General features: G+C 40.8%; 1 protein-coding gene across 3 annotated transcripts in view; it reads right to left on the bottom strand.

Annotated features, from left to right (window-relative positions):
- The window catches only part of Egfr (epidermal growth factor receptor), a 182,079-nt gene that overhangs the window by 103,428 nt on the left and 65,628 nt on the right, over positions 1-13,023 (bottom strand). Inside the window, exon 1 of one of the 3 annotated variants that reach the window (XM_076776492.1) lies at positions 4,324-4,869. The exons of the other annotated variants lie outside the window; for them this stretch is intronic. The gene's annotated coding sequence lies outside the window, so the exon portion shown is untranslated. Of the gene's footprint in view, positions 1-4,323; positions 4,870-13,023 lie in introns of those variants that run through there. 3 annotated transcript variants of the gene reach the window in all.

Genomic DNA, 13,023 nt, shown 5'->3' with positions numbered 1-13,023 from the left:
AGTTTCACGACAACGATCAGTCTTCCCATAAGTTCGGTTCATGTATTAACATTTTATTGGATTTTATTTCTATCTCAGTTTTAATCATACCTTTTTAATTTAATTGTGACATATCTAAAAACAATTTTTATTCCAACAACCATCTATAATGTCTGTGATAAATATATAAAATACATAAATTCTTAACTTGGAAACAAGAATGTCGCATTGTCACTTGCTCTAAGAACTTAATACAGTTACAAAATTATCTCTGCTCAGAAATCAATGAATTCGTACCTTTTTTAACGCGTTGACTGACAGATCAAATTCCTCGAATTGTTCACGAAAAGGAAACTTTGTCTTTAGACAATTGGAAACGAGGAGACCCATTGTCATAGAAGTTATTTTTACATCTTCGTTAAAATTCAAGAGTCCTACTTTTTTTTGAGAATTAATTTTTGTAGCTCCTTAATGAAAAGTCATGTTTATTTATTAATTGAATGAACCTGAATATTGCTTTATATTTTTAGTTGTCAGTCAGTGTCGACAATGCGATCTCTGTCGTTGGAAAATGAATTTATTTTCGTCCAACAATTGGAAGCGAAGAGTACCGTAGCCTTTGAATATTAATTTGCACGAGTGCATCAGTCTCGCATTATTATCCTATCGAGTTACGGATTCATGGCCCGCCATTAAAATTGCAAATTACATACAAGGGTGTTGACAGAGTGTTCCTGGTTTTTAGTGTCCCTTTCTTTCGCGTTTCGTCCTCTTTTTACGACGGTTCGCAGAACAGACCGTTTTCGCGTCGAAGCAGAAGATTGCCTGAAAATTATGCAACGTTTATACGAAGTTGAATCCATTTGCTGACAAACGCGACCGACAAATGAATTCGTCGAAGCGACCGGTAATGTTTCTCCGAATAAATCCCGACGTGTGTAACTTTTGCAACCGAAACACGCTTCCGTGGACGCTTCGCGCGAATAATGTTGTCCGACTCCGTGACAAACTTCTACTCTGACCGAAATTTCGCAAACCAAACTTCAATACGGTGTCAACGTCTTTGAATGCAAACTACTCGTCAATTTAAAATCGCAAATTTAAATTGTAAATTTCAGGGAAGATCAATATATATGGTAACTTGGCGTTGACGTCTGACGTCTCTGACTGTAGATCTTTTCAAATTCATGGACTTTCGAAGCAAGACGCTCTTGGTAATACGAAAATTGAATAGTTTTCAATAGATACGGGTATTCCAATAATTAGATTTAATGAGAAGGTGTGAAATTTTTCGACGAGAAAAAAATATTTCAAATCGTTCTGGAAAAATTATTTTCGGTTGCGGGGGTCAATTACAATCATTTTTGGTGAATAAACATACCCCAGAAATCGGGGTATGGACGGAACTTTAAATGTTAATAATTTTTTAACGAAGCCTCCATCGACAAATCGGTATTCTTGATTTTCGTCCTATTTTGGCCTCTAGAATCTTCCATTACAATTTTTTCTGTATAAGAAGAAATTAATACTTCAAAATCTAAAAATTTATAATATAAATTCAAATTCGAAAGGTAAGAAAATTAATAGAAAATTGAATATGTAATTGTGAAGATTTAGAGTTTGAAAAATAAATTTTTGAAAATGTAGAGTAAAATTTCTTCTTAAGATGCTTCATTTTCGAAATAATAGTATTTGAAACTGATCAAATATGATTTGCCTGATGCGTCTGTCCATTACTTGCCATTTCTACTTACGATGCAAATCGAATTCTATCGTACGCATACCCGACACATTCTCGAATTAAATTTTCTCAAAAACGAATTTTACGTTTCCGACTTTTAGAGTTCGAGGAACCACGGTTTCGCAGGTGCAAACTGTTCGCAGGTTCGCACTGGCCAGGTTCCAGTCGACGGCTTTTAGCGAACGACGACTAATCATCGCGCGTTGCAGTTGCGGACTTTGACAGACTCTGGCATTGTTAGCCGGGTCGGAACGGTAATTACGAGCCGCGTAACCGTCCGTACGGGCAAAGCATTATCGTTTCACCACAGATTTTCGTTCCGTTTTCTTTCGCCAGGTCGTTCCCGGTACGGCGTTTCTTCTGTCGCGGTGGACCGTTTCGCGTGGCGATTCTCGCCTTGGAAACAACCGTTCGCGGAAAAACGACCAAACGAACGAGCAAGAACGCTAGACACCTCGCAAACACCAGCGAATCGTTGGATTTATCGCCACTGAATAAATCAGTACTTCGACAGAGGTGGAAGTTTCAGAAATCGAAAAGTAGATATTCATGAGATTCGCGAAAGCAATCAATGGAGGAATTACGGAAGTTCTGCTAGGAAACGAGCGTAAATTATACAAATTTCTCTACCAAAGCATTTTCTACGTTTCTCTTATTTTCTGAGCGAAGATAGTCAATGAAGTTAATGCAAACGAATTATTTTCAATAGCTTGGAAGCACGTAATCGATAGAAAAGATTCTTAGAACGTTGACAGTCTCGAAGCACGTTACTGAAAATAATATAAAACGAAGTTGGGGGCGTTTTTGGTCTGCAGGGGTGACAACGGATGAAAACAATCGCGTTCTCATGGACAGCCACGGTTATTCCGAGCCACGTATTCCAGTCAACGAAGAATCCGCAAGAAAAGAGAGGAAGAAACTGAGCGTGGAACAAGCGAACCGACCAGCCATTACCGATCGCACTAGTCATTACCAATAGAACTTTCGAGCTCTCGGACCCGAGCATCTGTCGGCGATAAAACAGCACCTGATCGGTATCCGCTCATTACTATCTGCTACGAGGTATGTGGACAGGTATGTAGGTATTCGTGTAACAGTTGAGCCGTTCTTACGGAAATAAGAGAAAAGCTTAGTGAATCTATCAACAGCGTACGTCTTGGCCTTTCCTTTCTTCTGTCTTCATCGTTCACCGTATATCACCGTATCTGAATTGTCCTGTAAATTCTTGGAATCTCAGACGTTGCCTTCACGTACACCAATATTTTAATTCCATTAATTGGAATAATAGGCTACATTAATCTGTCGACATTCGTAAACGAAGAATGTTAACACTTTGATCGTTCCACTATTTTTATGCATTATGCATCTCTATACTGAGATATTCGCGTTAGCATCAGGTTTGGAACTCTCATTGTACCACCTTGGATTTCTGTTTAAGAGGCACTATTGCGTCATTTAAAAACTTACGTTGTTTACCTATTTTGATTATCATGTTCTATTACTTTGTATATCAATGAGGCATCCCTAAATAAAATATTTTAATCGAAAAAAAATATTTCAAATTCTTTGATCCACAAGGATCTCAATATATTGTTAAAGAAATTTAACGATTCGTCAAAATTTACTACGCAACGTTTCGCTACAACGATCAAGAACCTTGCACGCGCGTCGAAGTTATACGTGCTTTCGATAACAAGTATCAAGCATCGGTATAACAATAATTCTCCGACAAACAGGAGAATCGAAATAGAACAGCTTACCGATAAACGTTTCGTACGCCTGTAGCAATTTCGTCACGGAATTCGCAGCCGCGTATGCAAACTTACGTTGTGAAAACACCGCGTGAAATCGAACGGACGCGAAACGAGAAACACGGCGCGGATTTCGAAACGGAATACTTCCGTCTTACGATACCAGAAAATAGTAGATCGAGGAATTCATTGTCAGTCGCGGAGCGCGGCCAACGAGATAGCGGGGTCCCCACGCGTTCAACGATCGATCGTGATCGTAAATCAAGCGACAGACGGTGCTACGGGGTACAAACCAGGATTCTGGATCCGTTGCACGGGGGTACGAGATCGGCAGAAGTGTCGCGCGAAACGAGGTCGATCCACCGAGCACGATAAATTATCGCCGATCGAGAAGAACAGTCCGCGAAACGACGCGGATAATTTACGGATCACGGACGGAGCCGTGAATCAAATAAATTTCGAACGAACGTTCAAACGAACCTTCCACCCCGCCAAACGCAATTTAAAATCCTCTTTCAAGTTTAATGTAATCTTTTTCCTTTTAAAGTGGTGTTATCGATCAATTTTCTAGCTGGTTTTCCTTCAAAATGATGTACATTAATTTCTAGTTAATATCTCATACGTGCAATGTAAATGTAAAAAATGCAAAAATTCATACGAACTTCAAATCTTCTTTCAAATTTAATTTAACCTTTTCCTTTTAATGTATTGCTATGAATAAATTTTCTAGCTATTTTTTCTTTAAATGATGTGCAATAACTTCTAGTTAATATCTCATATTTGTAACGATTGTTTGACAAAAATCGTCAGTTTCTTTACAGACTAAATACGAAAGAAAAATTGTCCACTCACCAGAAGTCGTGACGTCGTCCATCTTGAGCGCCAAGTTGGTCGGGTCTCCGAAATTTCGCAATTCGTCGGATCGATGCGAAGCTGCATGGAAAAGGAGAAGACGGGTTTTCCTCTTTTTGATCGTGACAGCGTTCTCGAGGATAAATTGCGCCTCTGTCGCGCACACGTACGATAGACAATAGGGCCAGAGGCGCGGAACGTGCGTCGTGAGTGAAACGCTGAAAATTGCTTCCCCTGGGGTGACATTAGATTCGCGCGCGCGAGAAAGCAAGACGGGGCGCGTCGTTTACCGTGTAATTTGTTTATCGAATCGGGGACAAGGAGACCCTCGAGGAACGACTAGAAAATTACCTCGGTTATTTACGGGAGAATTTGTTACGCACAATCTCCGGTTGTCGATTTTTATTTTTCGTGTATATCGCGCTTCGAGTTTTGCGTCTCGTAGGAATATTTCCGTTCGCCTCAAAGCGAACACCGTAAACAAACTTTGGATAAATACTTGTCGTGGTTAATTTTCGTTAAATTGAGAGGAAACAATTTGAATCGCGCGAAAGTATGAACAAGCTTGAAAGACTTTAATCTTGTATACGATAGAAATTTATTCACGTAGAGCTAAGAATAGACGTAACATTAAGTGACAGGGTGTAAATGATCCGCGATTACAAACTTTATATGTAGATTAATAAAACTCGTTAGAAATAACGAAATAGTCGTCATAAATATATTTGCTGTATTGCAGTTTATGATAGACCAGTTTCCTATTACGGATATATCTATTTGATACGTAGAACAACTCCGACTTTAATTCGATTTAATAAACATACGTGCAGGATATATCTAGTAAATTGATCGGGCTATAACTCTGCTTCAAGTGAAGTTAGAAAAAACTGATAGAAACTTATTGATTTTGGTTGTATACACAGTATGACCCAAAGGAATCAAGGTATATAAAAGAAAATCAGCAAGTTCTGTCCGGAAAATCGAAGTTCTCGTCGCTGTCACGATCGAATGCACATTTCTCGTCGACCTGAAACAAGCTCAAGTGTAATACGTTCCAAAATGCATCGCTTCCAACGATAACATTCTTAGTAGAACAAAAATTAGCCGATCGATTACACGCAAGCCATAAAAATGTTCGTATCGAGTTCGTTTACGCTCGGAAGGAGATAATTATTCTCAAAAAATTATGCCTTTGTAAGGTTGCCGCTGACAACTGCCACTTTTCGATCGTTCCCGATCATCCTTGCGTTCTTAACCGATCTCCTCGGAATGAGATTTCTCCGTGATTCGATCAAAGTGGTGGTTCGAATAGATCACCAAGATCCTTGCCGTGGAATAAACGCGAAAAAACAGATCACGCTTCCTCCTCGACGATACCAAAACAACCCCTAGCGTTCTAGAACTAGGCAAATCGAGAACTTCGTAGCCTGATTTAGGGCAGCTGCGCTAGACACGTAATTATTTTTCGCGAGGTCAGGTTTCCCTGGTAATATTTCAACTATCGACCTTCTGAAATCTTTTTAAATGGACTATGTCTCGATTGGTTGAAAATGAAAATAATTGTAAACGTAAAAGTAAAACTCCACTATATTCTCTAGAAGCCTCGGTACGAACTTAAGGGATGATCTGATATTTAAATAACGCGAACACACAAATTCTTAGTACGTTTGCACGTTGAGTGGCGAAGTCTTCAATCCACACTCAAATTGATAAACAATATAAGAGTCAGGCGGCAAAGTTTTCGATCTACCCTCGTGTTTGACCAGCATCGAACGGGACGCCCGATTAAAATGAAAATCCGTAGGTTGGTCGCCGCGATCCTTCGGGGCTGCGGTCGAACGCGAGGCTGCGGCATCTGCCGGGATCCAGGATAATTATTTACGTCAGATAGGATCTCTCGACTGGGGTTCCGCGGCGGGAAACAAAAGAATCCAGCATAGGGAAGGATACGAAGGCGAGGGGAGGAGAATTCCGAGACAGGCTACGCGCCGCGTTTCACGTTTCCCTATGGACGACAGCCGACCGACCGCGGCGAGGACCTTGGCGAACCGAAGGGTCCTGGCTAAGGATCCTGAGAACCCTACGACGCGGTTTTTTCCCCCGATACGGTTAACAGATATGAGACAATGGGTTCGAGAACGCGGGCTCTATGATGTCTCGAACCCGAGAGGAACATTTATGGCTGGCCGTAATCGTTGCCTCCTCTTCCCGATGATATTACGACGTCATTAAAACCGCGAAACCACGCGTGTTCCAGTTGATCCAACTATTTGTACAACGAACACCTAAATGATTAGTGCTCGTGCAACATTATTACCGTACTTAATGAAATATTAGCCTGGGAATCGTACGCGCGCTTTTACGAGCGAGAGGTATGCCGCGCGCGAGTAATGAAGAATTATTCTCCGAAGAGATACGTACGCGTAGTTTTATACCGTACGTAAAGCTCGTGCGTGGACGGGCTGTAAAACCGTCGGTGAATAAGCCCTCGGATAAATACTTGCAGCGGCCAGTCGTTGTAAACAATGTTGCTACAAACGAGCTTGATAATTGAGGCGGCCTCTTCCTCGCATACGCCGGTACACGTGTACCGTTCGACCGCATCGTAATTCCCCGACTACGCTATGAAGTCTGTTCTGAGCAACAAACTCGTTCCGCGTGCCCTCGAAATTGGATAGTTTGTTGTCGAGGTGCCCATTTTTGATTTACAACCCTTTCTGCCGACCGATCGAAATACGGAAACCGAGTCCCGTTGCTTCTTTTACGGCCGCTCCGATGCACTGTACATTCAAACTGAAAAGTTTATTCGAGGGAGCAGTGTCCCCTGCGAATTAAAATATACCCATCAACCGTCTTCTTTGCAGTTGGTTTCTTCCATTAGATTTACAAAAAATGCTGTTCGGGGCGAATAAAGTAAACGATACTTTAAGGGTTGATCGCACTAAACTTACAGTAAAAATTGTGAAATGTTAAAAATAAATTTTTCTTTTTTACTCTGAAAGCACGATAGATCTGTTAATTTGAACGCAGATCAATTTTACAAAAAGAAATGGCTTGCAGAAACTTCAAACAGTATCAGCAGTAATGTTAGTATCCATTATCATATTTTTTGAAGAGTCACGCCTTCAAGACTCTGTAGATACATGATTTCGTTTAAAAAACAAAACAGAAATTTATTTTTTCGCTTAGAAAGAAGCTACGGTCCGTTTTAGATCCCAGATTCTTTCCGTAAATATATTCTGACAGTCTCGAATTTATTATTTCGTTCCATTTGCTCCGTTTTGTCGGAGCATCGCGACATCTCTGATCCGAGAACCAGTGCACTTTTTATCATCGATGGACGCTAGACTATCGATTAAAGTGTCGACATGCAAAGTGAGAGTGAGCTTATTCCGGAATATCCAGTATTACCAGTATCGGACGCTTGGCGCCTATCGTTCGATTATGAATTCCAAACGCGACACGATTATATAAGCCCGTGATAGCTTAATTACTCTAATGATCGAAACTCAACCGATAATGAAAGTGTTAGCATTACGAAAACTGACAGAGACGAAGCTGAGCCATTTGTCAAATCTTTCTAACTGCGTTACATTAAGACTGTTTTTCCAATCGAGTCGTGTTTGTTTTGCAACCGTGTCGTGTTTTTCGCCAATTATTTAATAAGTATTATTCCATTACAATTACTATAACAGTGAACGAGATTATTGAAGACATCCTGTTCCATCGTGACTCGCTCAACTTAGAGTAAAAATATTTTGCAAACTGTCGAATGCTTGCAATATAAAAGATACATTCTGTTTTGTAAACGAAATAACGAATTTTTGATAATACGAAACGAACGCATTATGAAAGAGAAAATTCTGTTTGCTTGCACAAATATTTACAATTTACTTATTGCCACATGGAAAACTTTCGAATCAATTATATTTGTATTACGGACGAAAACAACACGAGCGTAATTAAGACACCGAATAACATTCGTAGCGATTAATATTCTGTTGTCGCGCATTCGAAACAGTAATAAAAGCATAACGCTAAAGCGTAGACTCGATCGACCGGTTTCGAGATCGTTTAATACTCTATTCCGTTTTTCTTGGCAACTTTTATAACGGGCCCTGTTTGAAAACACGTGTTTTTACGTTTCGCGTTCGTAAGTTGTTTCGCAAATTTTTAAACGAATTCAGGTGGCTGAAACGACCCGTTTGTAAACGTGTACGATTTTCGAAGACAACGCGTACAGATTATTAACCAAGACCATAAGGTTTCATGAAATATTCGATCCGCCGTGACTTTATCCCGAACGTATGATAATAAATGGTGTTCTAGAATTCCTTTATATGCAGCGCCGTTCGTAATATCAGTAATTTGCATCGGCGAACAGACACCTTGAACCGGAGAAAACGCCCCAAACTATAGTGTTCATCGAGCGTTTCGCGTTTGTAAATATTCATACAAATAAAGAGAATGTTAACCGCATTACTTTTTTTCATCGTTCCTATCACGTTTCAATCCGAGATTGCATAAAATTTTAAAACATGTTCGAGCATACTCTACACGCTTAAGAATTAAGAGACACACTTGACAACTTTCAAGAGTTTGATAGAATGATTTGCAAGAAACTACACGCATCAATGTGTTCGTTTGATTTTCTTCTCGTAGAGAGAAGATTGTTGAAACGCGTAGTCGATGTATGCGATGCAATTAGAAATCAAACAGAAACGATTGCTACGAAGCTAAAGTGGCTGTATCTTGGAAACGAGGGGTTTACGAATCTACGTTTACGAAGATTCTTTTCTTAATTCTCAAGCGTAAAATAAACTTTGGAACGTTACTGCACAATTATCTGGCCGCACAAGGAGTTTTCAAGAGGCGATTCAAAACATTGCATTCACTAAATTAGATGTGAAGTGCTAAATCAACCTTCGTAGATTCTTTCGGAGCAATCTCCTATTTCTATAATGCAGGCTACGTGTACTGATTATTTCTCATAACATTCTAAAATAATAAATTTACATTACTGAAATTGGAAAATTGCCAGCGAGTCTGGAAGGATTTTGCACTATAAATCTGCAATGTTTTTAACCGCTTTCACAAACACTACATAATTTTTAATTCAAAATTAAATCGCTGGATAAAATAATAAAATTAAAAATCCAAAGATAATAAATTTTGCAATGTGTTTTTCTGGTTATATTTGTAGAAGAAGAGGAGTTTCGTCGACTTTCCACGGCGAGTGTACGCGAAAGCGTAAAAGGGTTCTACGGTCGCGCGAAACTGTCCACCGGGAACGAGCAACTTTCGAGGTCGCGGAGGCGTCGACAGGACGACGTTTTAAAGCTCGTGGCCGGGCCAAAAAAGTTGAGTCCAGCGTTCAGGACAAAAGGGAGCGGCGATTCTCGCTTCTACGCGAACAACGGAGAGAGGGAGGTCCCTGGCGGGTCTCTCAGCGTGTGGCGTTGTATCCCCGGGTTGTAAAACAACTTGTAAAACGTGCGGCCGAGATGCGTTCTGTCAGCTCCGGTTCCGTGCCCGGGCTATCTACGCGGCGAATCTATGGCGGACCCGGTGAAAAAGACGCTGAAGCGCGACACGGATCCGAGTTATGACGCGAAACTTTGTACGAACCGCCGAGCAACGAAGATTTATGCGAACCGTCGTCCGGGCACAATGACGGTTCGAGCGACGCGGACAGGCGATCGCCGAGGAAAAGGATTACCACGTTGGCCGATTCGTTCAGTCGGAAGTTAATTAGCCGACTCGAAAGTCGCGGAGTTGCTCGTTTTTTTTTTCAAAAGGCGTCGTTTACGCATTTCGGTTCGCGTTAGCGCAACCGGGCTCGTTCCACCGTGTCGAAGAGATCTCCGTACGCTTTTATTCTCTTCTCTCCTCGCGACGCTCCTCGACTTTTAAATCTTTCGACAGGCTTCGCTGAAGCGTACATAAAATTCTTTAATTACCGTAAAATTTCTCAGTCGATAATTTAAATCTTGAAATTTAATCGTTACTCGACTCTATTTTTCTCTCGATTGTTCCAAAGCAGTTTGTTAAAGACAGCTTTAGAGGAGTGTAAAATTCTTCCATTTCTCTAAAATTTCTCAGCTGCTAGTTTTTAAGTGTTTCTCGTCTTTATTTCTCTCTCTATAGTTCTAAAACAGTTTTTCGAAGTTAGTGTAAATTTCATTACTAGTTTAAATTTCAAAATTTAAGTGTCACTCGTCTCTATTCTTCTCTCGATAATTCTAAAGCAGTTTTTTTCAAAGGCAATTTTTTAAAATAATACGATTGGGACGCTTCACGATTCGAGAGTAGACAAATTTCTTCGTCCACGTCGCTTTCTGATTAGTTACGAGCACTCGACGGTACACCTTACCCGAAGAGCACCGATCAATCTTGCTCCCCGCGACTATTCTCCGAACCAAATCTCATTCATAGTATTAAAATTATTCAGACTCATTTTTCAACAAGTCCTCCTTTCTCCGCGGGCAGTCCTTTCCTTCGACTTCGCTTAAAATTGGCCGGTACGCAGCAAAATTGCCCGGAGGAAAAATAAATTAAGTGCAGACGCGTGTCGCGACCGGTGGACAGTTTTGCATTTGCATAAATGCAGGTCGCGGCTGATTTTAACGTGAACGCGCTCTATAAACGTGCATATAAATTGATTTACGTCGGCCAAGTTTCAACAAAATTCTGCTTTTAGTCGACGTTTTTAGCGCGACCTGCTTCGGTTACTGGGTCAATTTAAACAACTGTAACTGTTGACTTTTAACGAAACTCTTTTAATTTCGAGGCAGTGAATCGAGAATACTCTCTAAAAAAATCAATCATAAATTTTATTCAGCTCCCAACCATGGTATATAAAATAACCAGTAACTTTGTAAAGAGAGGTACATAATTCTACTTCTTAATTTCGATCAGTTAAAGTTCCTTCAACCACAATCACGAATTACAATATTTTTACTGTAAAAAAAAGCACATTACACACCAGTAATCGTTCCATACTTACGTCGCTTGGAACTTGCCAATGCATAAAACCGTGAAACAAAACACCGTCCATCGAAACGAAACGTTCGACTTATCATCGCCGGGGCTACCTACGCTCAACCCTTGGTATTTCGACAAGATCTACCAGCCGAATTCCCCCGGAAGAAAAACGAGGATCGCCGTACGTATGAACTATTCTCGAAAAGAGAAAAGAGAAACGAGACGTGATCCTTCCGTTATTCTTGCCCGATAGGGTCAAGATAATTCGTTAAAATGGAATCGCGTCAATCTGAACCTGACATGTGTATCCCCCGGTTAATCTACCCTCTCGATCTAAGGCCCATATCACACAAGCAAACGAACCACTGTCGTTCTGCTGGACTCGTTTTCCCCCCGGGCGAAGCGTTATATGCAGACATATTCGAGCGCCTGTTCCACGAAGAGCGCGCGACCACCGGGCCGTTTTGTTTTTAAGTGTCGGTTTTTCGGGCCTGCTAACGAACACCGATGGTTATCTGTCGGGGCACGGTGCATTACCGTCCTTCCTTGAGGTCAGTCCCGGATCCGGTCGGGCCTGACGCCCGTGAACTCACCTGAAACAAAAAGAACAACAACGAATTTAGTCGACGAATAATCGCGGTTACCTTTGGCCTAATTTAATTGCTTGTTAGCAAGCTCGTTTCGAGGACCTGCTCGAGCACGAGAGACGATCAAGAGGGGGGATTAACGTCGAGCAAACGAGATTTTGTATAAAAATTGTACAAAGTTGTTTTGTAACCGTTCGTTGTACTGTTTCAAAACAATGGGACAAACGGAAACATGCAAATTCCTCGCACGAAGAGACGTTTTGTCGAGGCTTCGACAAACAAAAATGGCCTGGAAATTCGACCTACCCTTAATCGTTACACGTCGATCAATGACCTATTCTCTCTCAGGTGCCTTGAGACTGCATTAACATTTATATTAACCATTCATCCGTCTACCCACAAACTTTAGCTACATTAATTTCCGTCCCACCCATCGAGACGAACAACCAACCCCTCGGATTAGCGAAATAATTTATTGCACTTTCTCTGTGCATTTCCACCTACGCTCGTTCCTTTCCCGATCGAGAAAATCGTTGATCTACTCGCATTCCTCCGAGGATTCATTGTCAGTCTACTGCGTCGAATATCGAGATACGAAAATACCAACCGATGGCTCGGAATTACGATTCGTTAGTATAATTCGACTATATTACGTTAATATCTGGTACGCTTTCGTATTCATGCTTTTAATAATTTAAAATTACCGACGAAAATAATTTCCCGACAGCTAAATAATTGCCCGTGCGTTGATATTCCGTGCACTGGCCATAAAATTTAAGATGGCAGACGGCGATAAATCTTCGCTGCTAAGTATACAGAGTGCAAGTCGTCCGACAGCTTTTCTCTGCTGCAATATTTTATTCAAATTTTACGTCGGTGCTCTCAAGAAAGTTGCACACGCCTACTATATTTTCCGACGCTTATCCGAAAATTAGTATGCACCAGAAAAATATTTTCACTCGATACATTGGTAAAACTGACGCAAAAATTTTCGAAACCGTTCGACTATCATTTTCGTCGTAAAAAATTGGATTTTCTCTTTGCTAACTTCCATCTTTTACACCTTATAACTCGCAACTGAATCGACCAACCAAAAATCTGTAAAAGAATTTCTTTTAGTGTCTATTGT

This window comes from Colletes latitarsis, chromosome 1, assembly GCF_051014445.1.
Source record: "Colletes latitarsis isolate SP2378_abdomen chromosome 1, iyColLati1, whole genome shotgun sequence".
Lineage (NCBI taxonomy): Eukaryota > Metazoa > Arthropoda > Insecta > Hymenoptera > Colletidae > Colletes > Colletes latitarsis.
The sequence above is the reverse complement of the archived record's forward strand: the minus strand, read 5'-3'. Positions and strand labels throughout refer to the sequence as shown.